Raw genomic sequence first — 13,734 nt, forward strand, 5'->3', positions numbered from 1 at the left:
GAGACCCACAGATTGAAGTTGTATCTGCCCAGCAGGGCCTGATGGCTAAACATTTAAAATTGATGGTTGCGAATAAATTTTCCTGCCAAACAAGTCCATCTTCTTGGCATCTTTATTTTTTGGTGTGCCGCTCGCGTGGCCCTGCCTGTCCCTTCTGTTGATGGCTGACAGAACCAGGGACCCCTGGTGGAGGGTGGGAATATAGGTATTCAAATCCCTTAGCTGGGACATTGCGCTTCTTTTCTGCCTTCTTGGAGGTAGGCAGAATGGAAAAGGGGATCTGCCACAAAAACTTAGCAATTTTTAGGACCCCTGGGTGGACGGGCAACACAACCTGGGCCGGAGTGGAGGGTATGACATTAAAGAGGTTGTTGGACTCCTCCGCTAGCTCCTCGAACTCTAAGTTCAGGTTGGCAGCCACCCTTTTCAGCAGGGTCTGCTGCTCCTTGAAGGGATCGAGAGAAAAGAAGGAGTCTGCTCGTTTGCAAGAGGCCCACCATCGCTTCATCTGGAGAAGGCAAAGACAACTGCACCGCAATGGGAGGGGTGGCTTCCCCTTGCTTGTCTGGGGGTGGCTCATTGGGAGTTGGGGTCCACTGTGTTGTTCCCGTGTTGGATTTGTCCGATGCAGCCTGGGAGGAACAGTGGGAGTATGGGACTGGCACAACAGGTACACCCCACAGATTCCAGTTTTGCCACTGAGCGGGCCACTGCCTGTGCCTCCATGCCACCACTGCTGGTTTTGTGGGCCAGTGGCGACTTGCCTTTTATCGGGGAGGGGCTGAACTTCCCTTCCAACTCGGACCATTGCCCTTCCAGTAATCAAGGTGGAGCCGCAGATGCCAGAGTCTGCCGACTGACCCTTGTCGGGGACCGGTAAGGAGAAGGCAAGGATCGGTGGCTGCTCGAAGAGTGGTACTGGGAGCCGGAGACTGGTGCCCTGACCAGGAATGATCCTGCACAGGGGAGGATTGACACTTGGGAGGCCGCCTAAGTGATGGTGATCTACGCTGTGGCGATCTCTGGTGGGAGACTCAGGTGTCCCATGCCTTGTAGGTGGAGATCTTGGTATCAGGGACCTGGGTCTTCTAACCGGGGAGCGAGGCTGCAGTGTTGGAGTCCTAGGCTGCAGTGATGGAGATCAATGCCTGAGGACTAGGGACCAGGAATGCTCCACTGCTTGAGAGGGTGGTCCCATAACTGGTTTGGCCTTAAATGCCAGGGCCTTAGCCAGGTCCGTTGCCTGGCTTGGCATCTGTTGTGCCAGCTAGTCTATTTGCTCTTTGGCCACCGGGCCCACTTTGGGCACAGATAACCCTAAGAGGAGCTTGGACCCCCTGCCGCTCCTAGAAGTCGGAGGTGAATCCCTGGCGGGGCCAGGGGGTCCAACCACAGCGGTACCCCTGAGCAGCTCTGGGGTGCGCACATGACTAAACACAGCTCCTTTGCCCAAAGCCCCCTTTTCTTGTGGTGCCGGCGGGTGCTTCGACTTCTTAGGCAGTGGGGAGGGGGAAGAGTGCAGGGTGGATTATGGTGCCGGCTGTGCGCTGCGCACTGATCCTGAAGTGCCAGGAATGGAGTCCGATCAAGAGGGCTCTGAGGCAGGACAAAACGCAGCCTCCATGAGGAGGGCCCTCAAGCAGATATTCTGCTCCTTTTGAGTTTGAGGGTGAACGTTTTTGCAGATCCTGCACTTGTCCGTTCTGTGGGACTCCCCCAAACACTTTAAACAGCTCTTGTGGGGGTCACTGATAGAAATTGGCCAGCTGCATGATGAACATGGCTTAAAGCCTGGGGAACGGGGCATGCCCCATTCTGAGGTGAAGTCCCAGCCGGGACTCAAACTCCTAAACTACAACTCTAACACAAAGGAGACAACAATGGACTCTAAGAACTGCTAACCCTCTTGTGATGCAAGACAAGGCGCTCCGACCAACCATCATGGGCGGTAAGAAGGAACTGAGATGGCTTAGGGTCATCGGCACCTAATATACCGACACATGATCATGACACTTAAGCGGGTGCCGCAGCCGACCCTCTGGATACTGCTAAGGCAAAAGTCTCTGATGACTGTGCACATGGGAGCACATACACCTAGAATGGAATCGATATGAGCAAGCACTTGAAGAATAATGAGTTTGTTTAAAATATAAAAAAAGGACAAGCCTCAAATAAAAGTCAATAGTCAAAATTCTAAATAAGGATTCCTACAGTTTGAAATGAACTTTATTAAATGAGATTTGGAGTAGAAATTCTGTAAAACAAAATGTGTATATATGGATGTCCAGGCAAAAACAGGTTGTTTATCTCAAACATGAATACCGAATAAGCTCTGAGTGTAACTGAAACCCTTCGGCTGCATACTACAGTGGGGTGACTGGTTAAACATGTGCTAATCACGAGTTACTACAAGGTCTTTGAAGATTTTGTGATAGCTCCATTTCACTCAATGGCAATGTAGTTATTTCTACATCTTGCCGTAAATCTCATAAAATTTCATGCAGTAACTGTGTAATTACCGTGTGTCACCATTGTTACTGCAATTTTTGACACTTTGACCTCTTTCAAAAACACACATTGGTACTTAAACCAAACCACCCATACTTATCAACTATACTAATTTAACACTTAATAGCAACAGGCTGAAAAGGACTGAAGAGAATCTGCTCAACCCACCCCCTAAAGAGATGTTGAAGACTAAAATTAAAATCTATAATGAGGCAGTTAGAGCAGCTATGGTAGAGTGAAAAATGATTGCCGTCAAAATCCCAGGCTGCTGTTTGGTACAATTTATAGAATATTCTGCCCCTCACAGGAAAAAACAGAATGCTATTCTCATGGGGGCGCTAACTCTCCTTTTAATGAGCTCTTAAATTATCTTTGTATGTAAAAAAGTAAGTAGGTAATATTCAAGCTAGCCATTCTACTTGTGAGGAACTGATGTAAGTTGTCAATATCTGTATAATATATATGCAGTCTCTCTCTCTTGCTATGTTTTATTCATAATATTTTATAATGAATTTAGCCTTATGGAAGGTAACCAAGTGACAGCCCTGCAGACCACTATCTACAGAATAGATACAGACAAGGCAGTAGCTGACCAAGAGCCTGTCTGTATGCAGCAGCACACACTACTGAGGTGTGATTTCTAAAGTGCACTAACGTGTTGCACATTAAAAGTTCCCTAGTGCACTTCAACATAGTGCTGTTTAAAAGAATACTACCTGAAGGCACACTAAGTAACTTCCAGTGCACACCAGCAGGATCGACATGGACCAATTAATGTGTAGCACATTAGCGTACTTTAGAAATCACACACTCATTGTGTGCACTACTCCACCGCGTGGACAAGCCCCAAGTTTCCCAATATTCAAGGTCCCTTGGACTGTGACTATGCATTATTTCTAAATTATGTTGCAAGGCCCTAGTAACTTTGTAGCAGGCCTCAGCACAGAAGAGAAAAACCCATCCCATCACCAGCTTGATGCCGCATGCCTCCTCCTGCATCCATCTGTCCTACCACAGTTCAGAAACCCCATGTCCTTCCTCCTACCACAAGACAGCTCTACATTCCCCTCCTCCAGAAGAAATGGCAACAGCCAAAGGATAAATAAAAGATACCTCAAAATCAGGCCTCAGGAAGCAGAAGGGAGCTGCAGTCAGAGAGCTGTACCCAAGAAGGAGTTGGGAGTAGGGAAGGGGAAGGCTTGCTAAAAGAGGTGCCAGAGTCAACTCAGCAGGGCAGCCATATACCCAGCTGCAGATTCTGATGTATGTTACAATAGTGTACATTTGAGTAACTATTCATTTCAATTGATTTATTCTGACTTTCACCTATGTGATGGAGATCAGAATCTGGCCCATTAATACACAGAACCTTGGGCCCATTTTATCCTGCCAACGTGTGTCAAGGCTGTTCTGGGGGGATCCGCCTTTATAGGTGAGTATGTTGTTCAATTACCCATACTCATCCCAAGCTTTGGTTCTCTGCTGACACTGCCAGGGACGCTGCATAGTGGTATGTGCCAACTGTGTTTTTTCAACAAAGCCTTGGTGAGAAGCTCTGCATTAGTTTTAGTAATTAGCCATCTTTGTCCAACCAACAGCGTGTGATGTTTTTTCTGGTAATATATCTAAAGATTTTGTTTGCATCTGGTAAACTAAACCCTGTTAATGGTTCTTTCCAAGGCTTTGTAGCCTCAATCAAGAAAACATTTGTTAACCTCTGTTGTCCTCCAACTGCAAGCCAATTTCAAGTTTATTAAATTGAAATGGGCCTTTAAAGAAATCAGAGCAACTTTGCACTTGCTTGCATATACAAAATATAATTTCTTTGATTCAGTATAATCTAGTTTTCATTACTGTCACGACGACACTGAAATTATTGTACCACAAATTTTAATTTAAATGCATAGGTGAACTCATCTATAGCATCTAACATTTTTGCTTGTTACCTGATTTTATATATATAGCCACTGAATCATGAGGTTCTTTCAAACCCGCTTAATTCATGCACATAGCAGAGCTTTGCAATGCAATGGTTCCATTCTTATTGCACCTTGCCTTATGATGTACAAGAATGTTTTGTTTAAGAACTTAGGAAATTTCATTCCTTATCAGCCAAATTCCATCTAGCCTGGTATCTTCTCTGACAGAGGCTAGTACCAGACGCTTCAAAAGAAGGTGCAAGCACCATGTACCAACATGCTCATAAGGAAAGTTATTTTTTTAATTCCGGTTAGATAGTGGTATTTTATTCTCTGAAGCATAAGGGTTTATACCTCATATATATCAATGTAACTGTACATGTCTTTATCCACATAAACGCCTAATCTGTGTTTTGATCCTGCTAAAGATACCACAAAGACTGCCCTGTATCGGGGGTCCAAGAATCAGTTATATTTTTTTTGTTTTGTTTTAAGAACTTTCTCCCCCTCCTCCATGAAAAACTCTTAGTTCTCAGTATAAAGTGATTTTATACTCTCAAATTTGCTGATACAGTACCCAGCTCTGGGGGGGGAAAATGTGTAGGGTGTGACAGCAAGCTCAAATAATGGAGAAAAAGACAGAGGACTTCTAGAATGAGCAACTTCTATGAATCAGCCAAAGGGATTTCTGTCAGCTTCTTGAGAAACATACGGTTAGATTTTGGGGCTTCATGAAAGCGTGTTTAAAGAGGAACTAAAAAATCAATCAAGCATTTGAAGAGCCAGCATCACCTAGCAGACCAAATTTCTCTGTAACACTGCCACCCCTAATTTGATTCACACATTTTCCTTAAATACGCTAAATGAAGGAGCTCACTTAATCCAAGAATTAATAAGTGAAGTAACACACTGATGAACAAACTGTAGAAGAAAAGCATCATTAGATAACAGAATAAAACCTGCTTGTCCACAAAAATAACACAGTCAAACCAACAAGAACAAAAGCAAAAAGGTGGAAGAGAACAGTGAAATAGCAAGAATGTATCAAATGTATACAAAAGGGAAAGCAGTGTGAGGGCAAGAAGCCAGACACATTACACATGACATAAGTAAATAAATCAAAGGAAGTGAGATTAAAACCAGAATTAACTGGAGGAGGGGGAGATCTATAGCACCTGCATAGAGGTGTCCACCCCATGGAGATTAATATCACACAGTCTATGAAAAATATGATTTGTAGTGGCTGAATAGAGATAGTATGAAAAAAGTCACATTTCAAAATCAGACACAGGAAAAAAAATCACTATCATCATATGATGAATTTCAATCTACAACAGCATCCATCAGAAAACACAATGGTATCTGTTTGTCAAAAAGCTCTTGCTAATTTGATTTTACATTGCAACTGATGCTTCAACCACCCCAGTTTAAAAATAAAGAGGGGAAGTTCAGCTTTCAAAATCAATTTTACAAACAAATATTTTCAGCTGAAATAATTCACACTAATATTGAAGAAATAATTTTCTAAATTAAGCTGTTTTTCACTTTTGAAAAACAAACATTTTCCAATGACTAATGCAGTATCACTGACTATCCATTCCTTATGACCTCTACTTCATATGCACGGTCTGTGTGAAGTCTTCTTTGACAGCTTGTTTGGGTTACATTACCCCACATTGAAATGTAAACATTCAGTAAACCTGGTTGAAAAAGGAACAAAAAAGTAGAAATTTTGGAAAACTGGAAATTGTTTTCTAACCTACTTTGTTTTATTATTGTCCAATGTGTTTTCCAAATTTTTCCATAAACATTTACAAAAACAAGAACAGAAAAAATTAAGAAACCCATGTTCAATCACTGATACGCCATTTGATGGTCTCTTATTTCTCTGTGCTTCCATTACTATCTCATCTGTAAATGAAGAGAATAATGTTTTATCTACTTTCCTCGCTTGACACACGTATGCCTGATACTCGCCTCCTGAGGCAAGTATTCTTCTCCCAGTTAAGTCAGGGAAGAAGGAACTGAGGAGGGCAGCGGAAGCACTTCAAAGACATACTGAAAGTACATGGTAAAAAGGGAGGCATCAACCCAACAAACTGGGAGGAATCGCAGCAGAGCAGAACACAGTGGCGCCACACCATACACCAAGCCACAGCTCACTTTGAGGAGAACAGACGTGCTCACGAGACAGAGAAGCTGCAAAGGAGGAATGAAAGGGCACAATAGTCCAGCCAACAACTATGTATCCTCCATCATTACACCTGTCACTTTTGTGGGAAAATCTGCAGGGCACAAATTGGGCTCCTCAGCCACCTAAAAACCCACCAATGAACCCCTTAGCAGACATCATCCTCGCATTGAGGGACAGCCAAAGAAGAGTAGTTTGCATACTGAGCAGACGTTTTCAGAGAACTATCCACAATCTCTTTTTTAAATGGCAACAGTTAATTTAGGCACCATCATTTTGTATGTACAGTTGGGGATTATGTTTTCCAATGTGCATTACTTTGCATTTATCAACACTGAATTTCATCTCAATTTTGTTGCCCAGTTACCTAGTTTTGTGAGATCCTTTTGTAACTCTTTGCAGTCAGCTTTGGACTTAACTATCTTGAGTAATTTTGTATTGTCTGCAAACTTTGCCACCTCACTTTTTACCCCTTTTTCCAGATCATTTATGAATACATTGAATAGCACTGCTCCCATGAAAACTGACCATTTATTCTTTGTTTCCTATCTTTTAACCAGTTACTGACCATGAAAGGACCTTCCCTCTTAGTGTATGACTTTACTTTGCTGAAGAGCCTTTGGTAAGGAACCTTGTTAAAGGCTTTCTGAATGTCCAAGTTCACTATATCCACTGGATCACCCTTATCACATTTGTTGACACCCTTGAAGAATTCTAAATAGATTGGTGAGGCATGATTTCCCTTTACAAAAGCTGTGTTGACTCTTCCCCAACATCTCATGTTCATCTATGTGTCTCATAATTTTGTTCTTTACTATACTTTCAACAATTTGCCTGGTATTGAAGTTAGGCTTACCAGCCTGTAATTACCAGGATTATCTCTGGAGCCTTTTTAAAAAACCAGTATCACATTCGCTATCTGGTGCCGAGGCTGATTCTGCAATTTCATATTTGAAAACTCTTGGATGAATACCATCTAGTCCTGGTGACTTATTACTATTTAATTTACCAATTTGTTCCTAAACCTCCTCTCTATTTACAGCTCAATCTGGGACAGTTCTTCAAATCTGTCACCTAAAAAGACTGGCTCTTTCTCACATCCTCTTCAGAAAAGAGCAATGCAAAGAATTCATTTACATTCTCCACAATGGCCTTATCTTCCTCGAGTGCTCTTTTAGCACCTTGATCATGCAGTGGCTCCATGGATTGTTTGGCAGGCTTCCTGATTCTGAAGTACTTAAAAAATGTTTATTGTTAGTTTTTGTGTCTTTTGCGAGTTGCTCTTCAGAAATTTTTTTTCGCCTGCCTAATTATACTTTTACACATGAACTGCTGTACCTCAGTACGATTTGACTTTCAATTTTTAAAGGATGTCTTTTTGCCTCTTTTACCTTACTGGATAGCTATAGCAGCAGTTTTTTGGTTCTCTTACACTTTTTTTTTAAAAAAAAAATTGGGGGTATATATATAGTTTGACCCTCTATTATGGTGTTTTAAAAAAATTTCCATTCAGCTTGCAGGCATTTCACTTGTGACTGTTCCTTTTAATGTCTGTTTAATTAGCTTCCTCATTTTAGTGTAGTTACCTTTTTCAAGTTAAATGCTACCGTGCTGGGTTTCTTTGGTATTTCTCCTCCTAGGATTCTAGGGAGACTGAATATTTTTAAATATAAAAATAACTGGTTACAAATACAATAGTTGAACAAATAATGAAAAATGTAATTCTGGTGGACAGAGAATGCTGTCTGGCTGTACACCACAGTCTGATTTCAGTCTCTGTGTACCAAACTCTTGTCTTAGTAAGATGACCTTTGAGTCAGTTTGCTCCAGTTCTCTGCAGGTTATGTGGCCTTACATGACTGTTCCTTCTGTCTGGAAATCTTAAACTCAACTTCAGACAACCACACAATGAAAGGGAAACATCTTAGAGAGGTCAGTTTGAGCAAAATAAATGTGACTGCGTTAAACGATATTATTCCTGTTTTTTCTTTATATCTACAGGCTAGTAACAGTAAAGATGGTCAGTATAGTGTACTAAAGCAGCAAAGGCAGTCAATGCTGTATTAAAAAAGTACAGGCGGCTTAGGAATGTCATTCTTATAAGTATACGTGTTTCATTTGAATATTAGCAGAGGAAACATATATGCAGGAGAAAGGTATTAATTTATACAAATGATTGGAGGACCCACGGCCAGTTAGCTAGTAAGTGAAGAAACATAAAGCAAGACAATGTACCACAAAATGTACTTTGTTAATAACTGTAGTTTCAGGAGAGGGGTCTAAGGAATAACGGATAAGGAAAAATGTGGGAGGGTACATCCAAAGCCATGAACTGCATCTGAGAATTAACATGCTAATTTTATTCTACAGTAGATGTCTGGAGTTTCCAAGGTGCTCCCACAGCAACATTTGGACTATCGTGGAAACCCAAACCGTATGGCACTACCTGTCACTGTGCAACTCTAGAGAAAAACCTATATTCCCCTTGTGCATCTTTCAGGATCACCACTGAGAACAGATTATTTATTTATTTATTTATTTGAGATTTATGTTTAGATAAATTACTTAAGACTTTCTTTATTGCTTTTCATCGGTTACAGTTTGGTAATGTAGCAGATGAGGCCAAGTCAGACACTGAAGGACTGAATAAAGTCTTGACTACTTCATGGTTTTTATGGCATCTATTGTATAGATCGGTGATACTCAGACCTCAGTGGTTCAGGAACCAAACTAGTGATCAATAGGACCCAAAAGAGCTACAATACTAGGAGTTCATTATTTCATTTACATCCACCCCCCATTTATATATATGTATTTACATTTTATATATTATATATATATATACACATATACACACACACACACACACACACACACACATATATATATATATATATATATATATGTGTATTTTCTTACAGCAAAATGACTGACCAAGTATTCTACAGTTAACAACATAGTAAAAGCATCCTGACTGGTTAATAATTAACTCACACAATGTTTTAATATAATGTGCTGCAAAGAGCCGCAGGAGACACATTAAAGAGGCACTTATGGCTCCCAAGCCTCAGTCTGAGTCTCACTGGTATAGATAAAGTTTCCTGCATGCGAAATGGCAACCTGGGATTACAGTCCCTTTGTGGGTTTTGCTGGCAAGAGTTTCATGACTTCCTTGGAGACATACTCATTTCCTGATTCTGCAAAGCACTGAAAAACCTGCAAAGATGACAACATTCCAGACGGGAAGTGACTTATCCATTTGAATACAGATACTATGCATCACTTCCAGTCCCACCTATTAGTAAGTTTGCCTGACACTGACTATTTTAATACCCTATTTTCAGTTGCCTACAGAGTTGCCGAACCTTAAATGTTTGGGCTGTCATTTTCCATTCCTAGCTGTTATGTGCGGTTGGTTTTTATTTTGGTGGGGAGGGGGGCGGGGGAAGGAGGGGTATGAAAATTTTCATGCACAATGGTTCAGCTGTTTCCAAGAATGAGGATATAAAAAAATGTTTTAACCATGTGTGATACAGCATGGCCAGAGGGCAGCAGCAGAGTGTTAGAAGGGAGCTTTATTCCCTGGAGAGGGAAGAAAATTTGCTATAGATTATTTAAAGCACCTGAAGCCAGTCACATGATAAAAACCCCCCGCTTCAATCAGACAAGAGGAGGAGTTGAAGCAGAGTGGATTGGTGTTGGAGCAGAGAGCAGTTTGGAGGGAAGCAGAGGAGAGTTTGCAGAAGTGCTGCGGTGGGCTAAGAAGACCAAGACCCTAGGTAAAGGGACACCTGGTTTGTGCAGAGGGAGGGCAGGAAGCCCCACAAGCTGAAGGGCAGGAGAGGGAAGTAGCCCAGGGGAAGGAATCGCTAGTTCAAGTGGTTTACCGCTATCCCTCGGGCCCCTGGGCCGGGTCCCTCCCTCTCCACTCCCCTCCTCTAGGACACTAGTGGGGAAGTTAATACCCCAGTTCAGAAGCAAGAAACGGTGCCCTGACCCCCCGCCCCTTCCTCCCAAGAAGAGAAAGCGCAAGACCCATCATAGTAGTGCCAGCAATTTGCCACACGTTAAAAAATTCTGTTAACCATTTTTTAAAAAACCCTCTAAGTACCTCCATGCTTTAGAGCAGGGACTTGAAATTTGGCAAAAAATCTGCCCAACTTTAGCTAAGTTATGAGCCTTTGAAAACTGCAGTCTGCTCAAGCTCAGTGAAGACTTTACATTTCAGCACTAAAAATCTCTGACGATTCCATCATCACTAAGGTCTGGGCTGCTGTGAGGTCCAGCTCCAGACATGTGAACTGAGAGCAGGGAGGCTGTCTGTCCTCTGCTCTCAATGACTCCCTGCTGGGCCCAGGCAGCACGGAGGAGGAAGCTGTCTAATGCAAACGCAGAGGGGACAAGTGCAAGACCTGTAGGTGGACTGGGGCAGGGGGCTGAATATTTCCCTGTCCTGGGTAAAAAGGGTAAAAAGCCTGGTGGAGGAGTGGATGCTGGGATTGGAGGAACACAACTGAGACTGGCTGCACAAGTAGATGAGACTGGGAGCAGGACAGGGAAATGGGAGCCAGTGGGGCTGGGGAATGGAGGGGAGACTGAAATCAGATGAAGAGCTGGTGATAGACTGGGATTGGTTGGGAAGGGAGACTAGTATTGAGAACTGAGAACCAGGGGAGCAGGGGAGGTGCAGGCTGAGAATTAGAATTGCAAAGATCCAAACAGCAACGCCTCTATCTTGCTCCTCATTATTTAGGAGACTTGTTTCACTAACCCTTAGCACCAGTTTCAAATAATGATAGAAATCTGTAAATGTAGAATTGTCTCTCTCATTTCAGGATGTCCAAGAGGACTTCCTAAAGTGCATTGCCCCATGTGCTGCTGATGCCATGCAGAGTGCATGTTCTCTGGGCACTCCCTGCTCACCCAAGCACTCTGGGAAAGCTGCCTATATCCTCAGAAAACTCTACCAATACACGCACGGTTTACAGCACAGTAGGAATGGGTGACACAGCCTCTTACTAGTTACCAAGTCAAGTTCTAAAGAGTTGAGTGTAATGTAACAGGGTCTTAAACTAGCAAGATCTGAGCATCACACAGAAAGCTATTAAACAGCAGTTACAATTGCTGTCTTCCAAACAATTTGATATGAAATTTTAGAACAAATTCCACACCACTAAAGTAACAGTAATAACAGTATAAAAAAGTAATGCTATGAAAACTATAAAAGTTGCCAATTCATTGTTCCCTACCTCCCCCCTATTTTTTAGGCAACATGACAGTTGACGGGATTGTCCAGAAAACATTTTTAAATACTAAAAAAACCCAAAACCGGTTACCTACCTTTTCGTAATTGTTGTTCTTCGAGATGTGTTGCTCGTGTCCATTCCATTCTAGGTGTGTGTGTGCCCATGTGAACAGTCATTGGAGACTTTTGTCTTAGTGGTATCCATAGGGTTGGCTGTATCGCTCTCTTGAGTACTATGCTCATTGTTGTATATTAGGCACCACCAACCCTATGCCCTCTCAGTTCCTTCTTGCTGGCAACTCTCACATAGGAGTAGGAGGGCAGGTAATGGAATGGACATGAGCAAAGCATCTCGAAGAACAATAGTTACAAAAGGGTAGGTAACCGTTTTTCTTCAAGTGCTTGCTCATGTCGATTCCATTCTAGGTGACTGACAAGCAGTATCCTCAGAAGTGGACTTGGAATTCACAGTCTAGCGGCTTGCAGTACTGCTTTACCGAAGCCAGACCTGGGTTCCGAACCTGCTGGGTAAATGTGTAATGGGATGTGAACGTTTGGATGGATGACCAGGTGACCACCCTACTGATGTCCTGGATAGGCACTTGGACCAGGAAAGATGCTGAAGAGGCTTGCGCCCTGGTTGAGTGGGTGGTTACAATCGTCAGAGGTGGCACCTTTACCTGATCATAGCAGCAGTGAATGCAGGTAGTGATCCAAGAAGAAATTCTTTGAATGGACACTGCATGATCTTTCATCCTGTTGGCCACTATGAAGAACAATTGCGTTGACTTGCGGAATGGCTTGGTCCTGTCAACGTAGAAGGCTAGTGCTCTCCTTATACTTACGGAATGCAATCTATGCTCCTCCTCCGACTTACGTGGCTTTGGGGAAAAAACAGGCAAGTAAATGTCCTGACCTGTATGAAACTGCGAGACCATCTTGGGCAGGAAAGCTAGGTGCAGCCACAGCTGGACCTTGTTTTTTTAAAAGACCGTATAGGGCGGTTCCAAAGTAAGTGCTCTAATCTCAGAGACCCGACAGCCAGATGTTATTGCAACCAAGAACGTGACCTTTCAGGAAAGGAGAAGGAGAGAGCAGGAATCCAGAGGCCGGGGGGCAGTCCTATGAGCTGCAACAGCACGAGATTCAGGTCCCACACGTGCGGGTAGAGGCACTCGAGGACCCTGAGGAACCTGGCAGTCATGTCCTGGGTGAAAACTGACCTACCCTCGAGCGGCGGATGGAAAGCCAAAATAGCAGCGAAGTGGACCTTGATAGATGAAAGGAACAGGCCTTAGAGCTTGAGATGCAGAAGCTAGTTAAGGATCAACTGCAGCGAGGTCTGCTCGGGCTGAATGCCTTTATCCGAGGTCCAACAAGCGAACCGCTTCCATTTGGCCAGGTAGGTCGCTTCAGTGGAGGGTTTTCTGCTGCTAAACAGGGCCTGCTGGACAGTGGCTAAGTACTCCTGCTCCTCCACATTTAACCATGCAGCAGCCAAGCCGTGACGTGCAGCACCGCCAAGTTCAGATGCAGAAGACTGCTGTGGTTTTGGGACAGCAGCTGTGTTCCCTGTAAGCTGCGTGGTTTGGTGGCCGCCCAGGAGAGAGTCAAATGCTGTGCAATTGATTAGCAGAGCCAAGCACATCCAGCTGGCAGCGTGTGTTCAGGTGCCCACCCCGTGCTGCTTTCCAGCCATGTTGCTCCTGCAACTGCTCTCAGGACCCTCCTGCTGGCTGTGCAAAGTGTGGGAGATGGGCGGGGGGGAAGGAGAGTGCTGATGTCAGGGTGTTGTCCCCCCCCCCATCTCCACAGAGCAGGGTAGAGGGGACAGGGTTCAGGACTCGCAGCAGCTCTGAGGTCTGAACAAA

At 43.5% G+C, this 13,734-nt stretch overlaps 1 protein-coding gene across 2 annotated transcripts in view; it reads right to left on the bottom strand.

Moving 5' to 3' along the window:
• The window catches only part of MGMT (O-6-methylguanine-DNA methyltransferase), a 303,036-nt gene that overhangs the window by 168,432 nt on the left and 120,870 nt on the right, over positions 1–13,734 (bottom strand). The window lies entirely within an intron of this gene.

This window comes from Natator depressus, chromosome 7 (genome assembly GCF_965152275.1).
Source record: "Natator depressus isolate rNatDep1 chromosome 7, rNatDep2.hap1, whole genome shotgun sequence".
NCBI classification, from domain to species: domain Eukaryota; kingdom Metazoa; phylum Chordata; order Testudines; family Cheloniidae; genus Natator; species Natator depressus.